General features: G+C 47.0%; 1 protein-coding gene and 1 long non-coding RNA gene across 26 annotated transcripts in view; one reads left to right on the plus strand and one right to left on the minus strand.

Moving 5' to 3' along the window:
- AOPEP (aminopeptidase O (putative)) overlaps positions 1-12,309 on the plus strand; it is a 324,976-nt gene that overhangs the window by 163,930 nt on the left and 148,737 nt on the right. The window lies entirely within an intron of this gene.
- LOC117797006 lies at positions 6,999-11,397 on the minus strand. The gene is made up of 4 exons (XR_004621817.1): positions 11,282-11,397; positions 8,133-8,231; positions 7,400-7,582; positions 6,999-7,182 (listed from the first exon to the last, which is right to left on the minus strand). It is a non-coding gene; the product is annotated as an uncharacterized LOC117797006 (long non-coding RNA).

Here is a 12,309-nt window from a genome sequence, read left to right on the forward strand (position 1 = left end):
GAGAGTTCAGCTGAGTGATTGCATCTCTAGCCGCTGATAAATAACCTAGAGATGTTAATCTTATTCCAGTATTTTCCTTTTTAAGTTAAAAATAATTTTGTCAGCCCTCCTAGTATGTGTTTAGGTGATTAGTCTTAAATGTGCACTTGGTGGTAAATTCAAGAGAACTGAACTTGGTCGCCAAAATAAGCAACGTTGTCCATGACATTATGGAATAAAAACACACACTCGGCTTGGCCTCGCCTGCTTTGAGGCTTCTATCGCCTGGTAACGTGAGCAGCGTTCACGGCGAGGCGCATGTGTGGAGATCACGCCACACGAAAACTGTGAGTCAGGTCTGTTCTCAGAAGAACTGAGGTAATGGCTATTAATATTTTATTTCATACATTAGAGTGTTTGCTTTTGCAAACACTGTCGTTAAGGTTACCTGCTTTGATGCTCCGGCATAACCCAGTTTTTCTTTATGCTAGGCTTTCTTTCCAGAGATGTGTTCAACGCAAAGGTCAGTTTGCGGAGCCTTAAAAAAATGAATGAAAGAACAAGAGAGAAAATTCAAAAACAGTCAGGTACACCGTTACAGTTACACACTGTAGATATGACACTTTTTATACTTAGAAAATAGTATGGAGTGTTTTCTTTTTCTGCTTTGTTATTTTCCTCTCATGTGAAACTGGTGAGTGACAAAAAAAAAAAAAAAAAAAAAAAAAAAAGCAATGTGGTGGAAGCTTTCCTTCAGGGTAGCCCTCTGTCAGCAGGAGAAGAGGCCAGATCTTACCGGAGGGAGCACCCCAGTAAGCAGCTACTGTTAGGCGGTGTAATATTCGCCTCAGAAGCATTTTGTGGCCGTGGCTGCAGAGGGTGGCATACACTGATTTCTGCCCTCGGTCGCCATGAGCTTCTAGCTTTGAGGGCCCGTTTTAGGCTAGGGGCCTCTGCGGGTTCTTCTGCGACTGGGATTTTGTGAAACAGTTTTGAATAAAATGTCTGGCAGACTTGGGTCTGACACAAATTAGCTGTGGCACAGAGGAGGCCTCCATCATGTGGCATGAATGAGCTGGGTCTTTGTTTTCTCATATGTAGAATGAGGAGGGGTGGGTCTCTAGGATCCCCTTTAGATGGACTGTGCAGGGATTCCAGAACCAGTCTCTTGCCTTCCCCAGCTTCGGTGTTAGCTCATCTCCCTGACCCAGCCCATCTTCCACCTGTGAGCCAGATTCTACACAGGCCTTTGAATCCTGTGTCCCTGCCTAAGATCTGCTCTTCTTACCCACCCAACCCCAACCCCCAGGGGCTAATCTCTTTTCCTTTCCTCCTCACCTCTAGTCCTCCATCAAAATGAACCTGTTCTCTTTCCCAGATCCCTTCCTGGCAGCTGGCTAAACAATGTGGCATGCTTGTTCGTCTTGTGGGAGGTGGCTATGAAATAGTGTGCTGTCTCCCTCTGGGCCCTGGGACCATATAATACCCAAATCTAATGGGGGTTGACTCCATTATGGAAGAGTCAGGCATCTGTGCGAGACTGGGGTGCTGAAATCACACCACCGGGTTGGGACTCCACCATCTCTGCCGTGATGTCCCAGGCTCATTCCCTCTAGCTTGTAGGTGCGGACATGGGGCTTAGGTGGTCACAAGCCATGCAGCACATCAGCTGCAAGTCCACCAGGCCTCCCTCCGGTCTCCCTGCTCTGGCCACTCTTGACTTCAGGGTCTGTTCCTGACCTGAGACACCTGGCTTCACACTGAGCTGGCCCAGGCCAGGGCGGGGCACTGATCTGAGGCACTTACCTAGGTAGGGTCCACCACTTTCTGAGGACAACACAGTTGTCCTGTCTTGTGCACTTTCCCACCGTGGGATGCAATAGTGTTTCTAATTCTCTGCTGCTTTAGAAGTATGGGAATTTCCCCAGATCTTGTGGTAGCTCCTGACATTTCTGCAGAGAAGGATCTTGGGTCAGGGAGGGACGGTCTATAGGATGAGCCATATGAGATGGCCCATTTGGGGATGTTGAAATTCTCAGATATCAGCAGTTTCCTATGGTTCATCCCCAAAGCTGAAAAGATGGAGGAGTCAGGGCCTTGTCCTATTATATTTGCCTGATCAGCATGCTGGGCTTTCCTTAGAGTGTTATGTTGTAGGACGGGTCAGTATTTTACATCAAAGAATATTAGCGTACATGCTCTTATTACTACTACTGCTTATGCTGTTATTGTGACTACTACTCCTTGAGGCCACATTAGAAACAGTTGGTAGCAATAGAGGGATTGCTAATCCACCCCCTGGGGGCCGCCGCTGCGCTGGCCCCAGGCCCCGGTCTTCCGCCTTTGGAACTGGTTCTTTACAAACATGCTTCCTCCTCCTCCCGGTCTCATCTTGTTTGACCAATGTGGTTAGTTTCAGCGATAAGGGACGTTAGGTGATCAATGGCCTCCGAGAGTGTGGCTGCCACAGTTTCATTTTCGAAATGTCATGGCAATAAAAAAGCCATTTGCTAATCAAAGGTGGGATTCATTGCCCAGTGCTGTTCGCATCCATGCTGTCACTGCCTCACCCAGATTTCTCAGAGCAGCCGCTGGCTCGGTGTCATAGCTGTATGATGTCATTTCAATCATAACGTAATTTTCCAGCTGGCCAGGATGGAAAAGGGGTTTATTATAGTGGCATGTTTTCCACTGTGTCTGAAAGAAAATGAAGCAGGCATGGATATAGGGCAGTATCAGTTCTGTTTTTACAGGTGTGTCTGAAGGATACAAGGTACCTTTCACTTGCACTAGAAATGTGATTCTAAGGCAAAAGAAATTAAAAAAAAAAACAACAACCCTTTTCCTCAAGAGATTTAACATATACATATAATTGGTGTTGGGAACTGGCCTGGCGTACACTTAGCTTGAAGGACTAGAGGAAGTCTGCCCAATCTCTGGTCTCCTTCCTGTTCCTACCAACGGTACTCTGGCTTAATCTTTGCCTTGATTTTTCCAAGAAGAAAATGGACACCTCCCAACATACTTGTTTGTCTGTCTGTTTTTAACTTTTCACTGGAGTACACTACATTGCAGAAGAGTGTGTAACCTGAGTGTGCAGCTTGCTGAACGTTCACAAACTGAATATTCCTTTGTAACTAGCACCCTGATCAAGAAACAGAATGTGACCCATGCCCCGGAAGACCCCTTCCAGTCACCTCCCACCCGACACACACGAGGCCCAGTGTCCTGACTTCTAAAAGCTGTGAGACCGGTGTCAAACTTCTGACCTGCAGAACTGTGAAATGATAGATCTGTGTTGTTTTAAGGCCCTGAATTTGTGGTCATTTGTCATAGCAGCACCAGGAAACCGATACAGTGATGTAGCTGGTAAATGGGAGAGCCACGAGTCAGACCCGGGGCTCTGGCCCCAAAGTGTGAGTTCTTAAAAACCACCATAATATATAGCATTGCTTTTAGCTTTAATGGGTTTTCAGTCTTCGCTGTAGGGTAAGAAGGTAAAATAGAAGTCTAAGTGCCAGCCAGCATCAGGTTAAGTTGGAAAATAGGTAGACTAGGGCCTTGAAGGACATCTGCTTGCCCATCCTACAGTCCCCATGTTCAAACTGGCTCCTGGCTAGAAAAATATGAGGTATGTTCCTTCACTTTAGTGTGAATTCTTTTTAGTGCATTATTTCTTCTGAAAGTATTTGCATTCTAAGAGACCCAAGGAATGGCTCTCTAACATCTATGAGAAGGAGGGTTGCACTAGGGTGCTGTAGCTGGCCCTACACCTATAAGCAAACCCCGTCTTCCTGCCCGCCTCTGCCATGGAATCAGATAAAACCAAAGAGCCTCTTCCCTGTGCTGCCTTACAGGTTGGGGTAACCAGTGAGAGGGAATCTGCTGTGGGCTTTCTAGGGCACGTTTTGCTTTCTTGATGAAAGGGATAGATATTGCTGGCACAGCACCCCTTTTCTCCTGCCTTTTGTTCTATGTTGAATACGAATGTGGTGCCTGGAGCTATGGTAGACAACCTGGGACCATGAGGTGGCAGTCCTGAGGACAAGAGTGAACACAGTAAAAATGGCTGGCAGAGTGGATGATAGAAAGATCCAGAGCTCTGATGGCATTGCTGAGTCACTGAACCAACCCCAGCAACTGCACTCTTCCAGGGGTCTTGTTACAGGAGGGACAAGAACCTCTCCTCGTGGGGCGCCTGGGTGGCACAGCGGTTAAGCGTCTGCCTTCGGCTCAGGGCGTGATCCCGGCGTTATGGGATCGAGCCCCACATCAGGCTCCTCTGCTGGAAGCCTGCTTCTTCCTCTCCCACTCCCCCTGCTTGTGTTCCCTCTCTCGCTGGCTGTCTCTGTCTCGGTCAAATAAATAAATAAAACCTTTAAAAAAAAAAAAAAAAAAGAACCTCTCCTCGTGTATGCCAGCATGGTTTGTCTTTTCTGCTACTTGCAGCTAAACATATTGCAAATAGATCCAGGTGTCTTTCACAAGACCAGAGGGCAACTGCCCAGGGCACTCAGAATTATTTAGGAGAGGAACTCCTGTGACCCTCCCCTGTACTTCCAGCCTGGTGAACACATCCGAGAGAAATGGGATTTAACTATAGATAACCAGTAAACACGGAACTTCATTTGGGGAGAAGAAAGACAAGGACTTGGAATTTTAAATGAAAAGCTTAGTTAAAAACCAAGAGACTGGAGAGCGAAATCTTTTATTTGTTTATTTTTCGTTTCTGGGGCGGTTTATTACCTTTTAAAGGGAAATGCTGTTAAGTTCAGTACCTCTGAGAATGACCATCTGCCCCATACTTTCTCGGACCACCCTGGAAAATAGGTATATCGTCCCTTTATATCCTCAGGCTTGCTGTGTTAGTCTATTTGTGGAGTCAAATAAAGATTAGGGGGTATGGCTATTGTTCTTAAGAGCAAAGTTATTTATGAACCCCCCATAGCCAGGTGATCCCTTATCCTTAATGGCACTTATTGATGCAGATGAGTACTTTCAAAAACTCAGAGAGACCTTTACTTTGTAAGTGACCACGAAGAAGATCTCTGACCTGACCGGATCAAGATAACTGGAGCAGGCTAATCCTTTGTGCAAAGGTGGTGATATATACTGCGGCCGCTGAATGCTCCTTTACAGCCTCCCGAGAACAATCAGCGAATTCATTCATTTAATTCATGAATTTCCCTTCTATTTACACTTTCAACAAACATGCCAGTTGTTTGCTTAGCTAACAAGCTCTGCCTTCATTATAAGCCATTAGTGACTAGTAATAATTGCAACTGTGTTTGGATTTCAAAAATACAATACACCTAATTAATTCCACGCTTAGTAATATGGAATTTGTAGTGACTGACTTGAGTGAGGCTGAGGTTTGTTCGTGTCTTTGGCCGCTCCGTGAAGCAAGAGTTTGCTGAACTGTTTTCTAGACACGAACAAGGTTGATGGAATTTTTCATAAGAAAAACTAAATAAGAGATTAGGTCCACATGCTTATAAGGAGTCAGGCAGCAAATACAAATGAGTGTGTGGCACAGCATTGCCTACAACACTTGGTCTTCTCTGCCCACTTTAATGGAGAAATGGGTAGAAGAAATTGTTTGCTTTTCTCTTAATCCTGCTATAAGAGAGGAGAAGGTGAAAACCACACATGATTATAAATAAGTGGACTCAGCCAGTGGTGGGGTGGGGAGACAGGAAGGAGTGGTGGGGGGCTGGGGTCTGAGGGCCAGAGACCCCTCTAAAAGGGTCAGCTGCTATTCAGCTGCAGCTGCTACCTGGGAATGTGGGACTAGTGTGGCCAAATCTTTCACATTTTCAGTATAATTAGAAAATCTGGATCTCAAGGGGAAATAGTCCCACTTAAAACTTCAGCAGCAGATTATTTTTTCTTAAGTTAGCGCCATGCCGCCCCCCACAGTGTAAGTCTGTGGCTCTCAAAGGGTGGTGCCTGGACCAGGAACATCAGCATCCCCTGGGAACTCACAGAAATGCTGAATCTCAGGTCCTGCCCAGGCCTCTGAATCAGACTGTGGAGGTGGGAGCCCAGTGATCTGTTCTAACAAGCCCACCAAGTAGGGTTGCCAGCTTTAGCGAATATTGCATGGGACATGACATACACTAAAAAAAGTATTCATTGTTTATCTGAAATCCGGATTTAACTGGGTGTCTCATATTTATCTAGCAACCCTACCTCTAGGTGGTTCGGAAGCACACTGATGCTGATCGAGCAAGACATGTAGATGAGCCAGGCTGCCTGTGTTGGAATCCGCTTCAACACGTACTAACTATGGGATCTTTGCACAAGCGATATGACTTCTCCGTGGCTTAGTTCACTTGTGTGTAAAATGGGGATGATAATAATAATAATACCTCCCTCGCGGGATTGTTGTCAGAATTGAGTGGGTTAGTGAAGGTGATGTATGCAGAACCGCGCTGGGAGAGAGTAAGCATGTCTTAAGAGTTCACCATCACCATTATTCTGTTTTTCCTCTCCTTTTCTTCCACCGCCTCCACCACCGGCGACCAACCATTAGAGAACCTTGCATCTGTCTTCCTGGCTCTACCTTTGGTTTAGAGAGAGATCTGATTCTGTGAGGCCCTGCCCTAAGGCAGCTCTGCGGCTGTTCTGACGCAGATTAGCCCAGTGCTTTGAAAGCCAGCTGACAGCGTGGCTGTCTAACAGGAGGACCCTGGCTTCAGCACGTCTGCTTCCAGGACGTCTTCCTATCCGCCTGCGGTGCCCTGCTCTGCTCAGGCCTCTCGCCATCCAGACCCGCTTTTCTGCCTCCTGTGTGCTCTCGCCAGCCCCCAGCACAGCACTTACACATCTTCCCGACTACATCCTGAGATTTCAGATTCCCAGAGTGCCTCTCAGTTGTGGAAGCAATGGATGACCTCCCCACCCCCTCCACCCACCAGGTACATTTCTGAGTACTCTTTGGGAAATCCCCACGGTTTCTTTTTCTAGACGAGGAACATGGGATGACATGATTTGTGGACCCAAAGAGTGTTCACACCGTGTTTCAAAGGAAACCTGTAACCACACTCTTCTCACTGAGGGTTGTGCAAGCTGCCTGAGCGTGTTCCTTCATGAAGCGGCTCTCCAGGCTTCCGCGTGGCCACAAATGACATACTTGTACGCACAGCGAAAACCAACTGGATGAGCTGTTGTGGTTCTCAATTGCGCCATTTTGTTGCTGTTCTGGGAATGAAGCAAAATGCATTATTTTATTAAATAAAGATTTCCCCTCTATCACAGGGGAAGCTAATTTTATTAGCTCTTTTTATGGGAACAAACATCATCACCCTGGTGGGGGGGATGGGAGCAGGAGGGGGGTGAGGGAGTGGAGAGAATCGCATTTTGTCATCCATGTGCTCCAGTGGAGGCTGCCAACATGTTTTAATTGGTAATTACTTACCAGAAGCGTTCTCCAGATCCTGCAGAAAATGCATAGCTCTCGGTTCATCAGCGATTCCATGATTCAAGAGACGTGCTCGGCTGCGAAAAATATTGTTCGTGTAGTTTTGGTACGTGGGTCCCTGGTGTCCAAAACCCCAGAGTGTTCAGTAACTTCAAAAAAAAGCTGTCCCTTTGTTCTCATCTGTGAGAAAACAAAGACTGCGTAGGTTGAACGTGCATGCTACGGTTCAGAAGGAGAGAAGTCCAAGTCTAGTTGGATCACTCGGACACTAGCCTCTGGTTCTTTAGCTTTAAAACCTGAGACATCCACTTGTAGCTTTTCTTAGCCTTTTAGATGAGCTTAACCACTACATACCAACCACTACCACCTTCCTCAGGCAGGGTAGCCCGAGTGAGAGGTAGCCAGCTCCTAATAACTGGCTGTTAGCACTGCCTGCACTGAGCATGCAGGGCTGAGGTCTGGACAGGGTTCCCCATGGACGATTTGCCCGGTGGGGTGGAAGGCCAGCGTCCACTGCTCTGCTTTTTGATAGCTAAGCACTCTGTCAAAGATGGCCTCCGTTTTCTTGAGTCAGAAGTGGTCTCTGTGTTTGCTAGAGCCAGAGATGGTCTCTGTTTTGTCACTGCCGTGCTGTTACTTTTCCCATTAGCAATAGGTCTAAGGCCAACCCTAACCCAAATTATGAAGAGGGCAAAAATGTTTTGGTGTCCCCAGTGCCACCCCTTCTTACCTCCTTGTGCCTCACTAGGAGCCCCCTCTCTTCTGCCAGCTGTCATCTGTGCTCAGCTTTTGAGCCTTTCCCCATCTTCCATGAGCACCCATCCGAACCCTGGTGGGATGCAGACATCAGTCATTACACCTCTGTGTGCAATGGAAGCCTAAGCTTCTTCCCCTAAGATAACTGCTTTAAACCAGAGATGGGAAAATTGTAGCCCCTGTCCATAGGTTGGTTTGTTTGGACTTGGTGTTTTAAAAAATTGCTGCCTATTTCCCCCTATTGTTTTCTACTTCCCTGTTGTAGTTACCTGTTGCCCTATATCCTTATCACTCCCTAATCTACTTCCTTCATCTTGTTATTCACTTCCCATCTTATCTACTTCCTCTTTCCTTTTGTTATCTGCTTTCCTCCTTTTATCTGTTTCCCACCTCTCCATGTCCCCTTCCCCATCCCCTTGTCCCCTTCCCTCTTCTCCTTGTCTCCTTCCCCACCATCTCCTTGACTCCTTCCTCACCATCTCCTTGACTCCTTCCCCCCTCCTTGTCTATTTCCCCCCTCCTTGTCTACTTCCCCATTATCTCCTTGTTTCCTTCCCCATCTCCCTGTCTCCTTCCCCATCTCCTTATCTACTTCCCCCATCTCCTTGACTCCTTCCCCGCTCCTTGTCTGTTTCCCTCTCTCCTTATGTATTTCCCCTTCTCCTTCTCTATTTCCTCATCTCTTTGTCTACTTCCCTCATCTCTGACATCCATCATTTTATAATGTTCTTGGCTCCTGTGATCGTTTGAGTTTGTGATCTGCTTTAAACCATCTCTTCTTTTTTTTTTTTTTTTAAGATTTTATTTATTTATTCAACAGAGATAGAGACAGCCAACGAGAGAGGGAACACAAGCAGGGAGAGTGGGAGAGGAAGAAGCAGGCTCATAGCAGAGGAGCCTGATGTGGGGCTCGATCCCATAACGCCGGGATCATGCCCTGAGCCAAAGGCAGACGCTTAACCGCTGTGCCACCCAGGCGCCCCTAAACCATCTCTTCTTGAAAAAAAAAAAATCAGAGGATTGTTTAGGGCAGTGAAATTACTCCATGTGCTGTGTGATACTGTAATGGTGGTTACGTTCATACATTTGTCCAAACCGATGGAATGTACCACAACAACAGTGAACCCTAAAGTAAACTATGGACTGTGATAATGAGGCATCAATGTGGGTTCATCGACTGCAGTCACAACTGCACCATTTTGATGGGGCATGTTGATAGCAGGGGAGGTTAGGGATGTGTGGGTGGAGGGGATATATAGGAACTCTGTACCCTCTGCTGGTTTTGCTGTGACCCTAGCACTGCTCTACAAAATGATGTCAAAAAAAATCAGGCTTTAGCAAAAATGGGTGGGAGATAGAGGTCAGGGAGAGTCTGGCCTGTTGCTCTTTCTGGGCTCCTAGGGACTGGCCTGAGTGCCTTTGCACCTGCTTGTGTATCTAAGCATCCCCTTGAAGTGGTCCACAAGGGACTCCTGGCATAGGACAGGGTTAGGAAGAATGAGGTGTTACGTTCAGGAATTTAGGTCCTTTGGGGATATCAGAAGTGGAATAGTGATGTTTTCCTTGCTTTGTCCCCTATCCCTTCCATCCTCACCCTCCTTCCCACAAGGAAGAGGCTGAAGCCCTGTGATCAAAAGGCCTGATAACCCTGGGCCAGTTCTGGCTGCGACATAGAGTTTGGGGACAGAGGTCCCAGGGCATGGTGGCTTCCCATGGCTGGGTGGACTCTGAAGATGGAGCTCCAACAAAGGCATCATTGCACCACTGGGCTTGGCACAGAGGGTTGGGAGCCCAGAAGTTGTAGGTCTAAACCCAATGACCCTGGGCTAGTGGGTTAGAGTAAGGCTTTGGGGTCAAGAGCGTATATTCCATTACTTGCTAGCTGTGTGACCTTGAGCTAGTCACTTTACCTTTCTCTACCTCACTTTTATAATCTGTAAAATGGAGGCAATAATAAAATCTATCTCCTCAGGTCATGAGGTAGGTCAGATATAACATACAGTGCCTAGCACACAGCAAGCGCTCAAGCAATAGGAGTCTTTAGAAGGAAGATACATTTTTGGTAGAAATCTCTGGAATGTGGCTCTGGGCATTCTCTTAGTCACTCTCTGCTCTAGTTATGTTGGCAGTTTCAGCCAAACTCCATTTAGGTAAATGAGTAGATGTTTTACTGCCTATTTGCTGTTCAGAATTTTTAAAGGAAAACTTATACTCAATGTTACCCTTTTCTCTCGAACCTAGATCCCAGTGTTGATCAGATGTAGTAAGTTATCTTCACGTTTTTAGAACTGGTTTCTACCTCAAGCTCCTGAAAATCCCTGTCCCCAGAAGAACATTCCCTCATCTCCTGTGGCTCCAGTTTAAAGACTACCTTCTGTGGCCACAGTGGGATGCCAGATGGGGCAAATGGAACATAGCTAGTCCCTACTGAGCCGTCTCAGAGCCAGATGGGAGCCAGAGCTCTCCAGGTCATCTGGGCCACCCCTTTGCCTTTGGGACCACAGATGCATCCCCTACATTAGATTGCATGCAGGAGAGGGGGACTACAGGAATTCATTGCAGAGAAGAGGGGCCCCGACTTGAGCATTTTGCGTTGTAAACCCATCGGTTGAAGTGCTCGCATGTATCAATTCACACCTTCAGAATGGAAGAGGAAACACATCCTGAATCTTGGGGAGTGGTAGCTAAGATTTGTCCCCCCTTGCAGATTGCCCCAGGCTACTATGAGTCTACTTTTAGTTGTCCAAATTAAATCAGCAAGTCATTAAGTCAGACAAGCAAAAGTTGCTTTCACGTGATTATGAGACCCTTAAAGCTATCCAGTTTGTCTTTGGAGGGAAAGGAGCCTCTGTTTCCCTCTTTCCTGGTTCGTCCTTCCTCTCTCTAATGGGATCTTGGGGTCCACGTGTGGAGATTGTGAAAAACTTTGAATCACTAAGAAGCTCAAGTTTGAGGAGTGTAAGTTGGTTTCCTGGACTCACTTCCCAAGGATCCGTATAAAAAGTGAATCTGCTCCCCCCAGGGATATTGGAATTAGCTCCAGTATCATGGGAGGGGTGGCCTGGGGCTCTTCTTGTGCTTAACTCCTTAACCGAAAGCCATTTCCTGTCCTCCTGGTCGTACCTGCAGCCCGTTCTGACCGGCTGAGGCCTCAGCACTGAGCAGAAGCGGGTAAGGGCTGGACCTCTCTCTTGGGCAGTGGGATGGGCCACGCTGGTCACGTCTCCCTGGACAAAGCTGAAATAAATCACAGAACAGCCCCTGCTTAGGATCCGATGAAATTCTCCATTTCCGCTCCAAATTGAATTCCTCCCGAAGGATTGGAGCGGCTCTTGAGAGTAATGAAGGCACTCCTTCCTCCTCTGCTGGAAGCATGTTTTAAATTAACAGACACAGCCTTCTAATCTGGGTGGGGAGGTAGCTTTTAGGAACAGTCTTGGGAAGCTGCTTTCGGGCCAGAAATGATATTTTTAATCTCGAGGGGCAAGGCAGCAGACATCCAACACCACGTGGCCCCCTCCGGAGGGAGCAGCCCCGCTGGTGGTCTCCTGGGAAAGAATGAGAACACGTGTCCTGCTGTCTCTCTGTGCCGCCCCCCTGCCCGGCCCCGCTGTCCTCCTCGACCACTTGTAGCGAAAGGGAATTTATGATGGAGAATGCAAGCCAGGGGGCTGGTGCTTTCTGAGAGTTGAAAGTATTACTTTCCCGCCCATCTCTTATTTGGGAGAACTGATAAACTCTGTGAATTTAAAAAAAAAAAAAAAAGACTGTCTTTAGGATGAAGATATCATTGAAGTGATTATCTTCCATCCTCTGCAATGATGAATCGACAATTTGGCATTTGTGGAGGCAGCTGACACAGGCCCTTTCAGGGGAGAACAAGAAAACCTGTTTTCCAATGGGCCCTGTCAGAGTGAAGACAGATGACCTGCTGGCTGATTAGGACCATGAATAAGGCTCTGAGAACGCGGGAATGTGTGAGGAACCCAGGGGTGAAACTTATAAATCAAGGTTACGGTAGAAGTAGAAAATTCTAAACATCCATTCTATCTTGAAGGTGGGCAGGAAGTAGATTATCTGTTGGTAAAGGAGTATTTAATATTACTCCTTGAAGTGAGCTTAAGAGCATTATACTTTTCCCCACTCACTGT

Source organism: Ailuropoda melanoleuca, chromosome 17 (assembly GCF_002007445.2).
Source record: "Ailuropoda melanoleuca isolate Jingjing chromosome 17, ASM200744v2, whole genome shotgun sequence".
In the NCBI taxonomy this organism is placed as follows: Eukaryota; Metazoa; Chordata; class Mammalia; order Carnivora; family Ursidae; genus Ailuropoda; species Ailuropoda melanoleuca.